The sequence below is a fragment of the Nannospalax galili genome, unplaced genomic scaffold, assembly GCF_000622305.1.
Source record: "Nannospalax galili isolate Female #2095 unplaced genomic scaffold, S.galili_v1.0 scaffold1217, whole genome shotgun sequence".
In the NCBI taxonomy this organism is placed as follows: Eukaryota; Metazoa; Chordata; class Mammalia; order Rodentia; family Spalacidae; genus Nannospalax; species Nannospalax galili.
In genome coordinates, this window is record NW_008339068.1 from 216056 (window position 1) to 216588 (window position 533).

Below are 533 nucleotides of genomic sequence, written 5' to 3' on the forward strand. Positions count from 1 at the left end.
TTCAAAGCATAAAAATTTGTTCCTTAATAATTAGTAGATGTGAAAAACATTACCACAGAAATCTACCTGATGACTTTATATCCATGTTCAAATGCCAAGGATCTCAGAAAGTGACTGTGACTAGTAATAAACAAATATATAGAGATTAGAAATGCGTGTGCAAACATTTTAGTGTTCATTGCATTAACAATGAATTTTCTGTATGAAACTATGTTTTTTAATAAGGAAATGGAGATCTTTTTAAAAGGTTAAAACCTCGTTTAATTTTATGTTTTACAGGGTTTATACTAAGTACAATATTGTATAACTGTAATAATTCAACTGTAAACCTAAAAATTTACAGCCAGTTTTGAAAGAGATGCATCTTAGCTCTGGAAATTGTTATTGACTATGTCAATGCTGTTGTAATGAAATGCTTCCTCTAATTATATGGTCATTAAATAATTTTTTTAATTACCACTGGTAGATGTACCTCCATTAAACATAGGGAGAAAGACAGGGACCTAAGTTTGCATAACAACTGTCACTCTTTA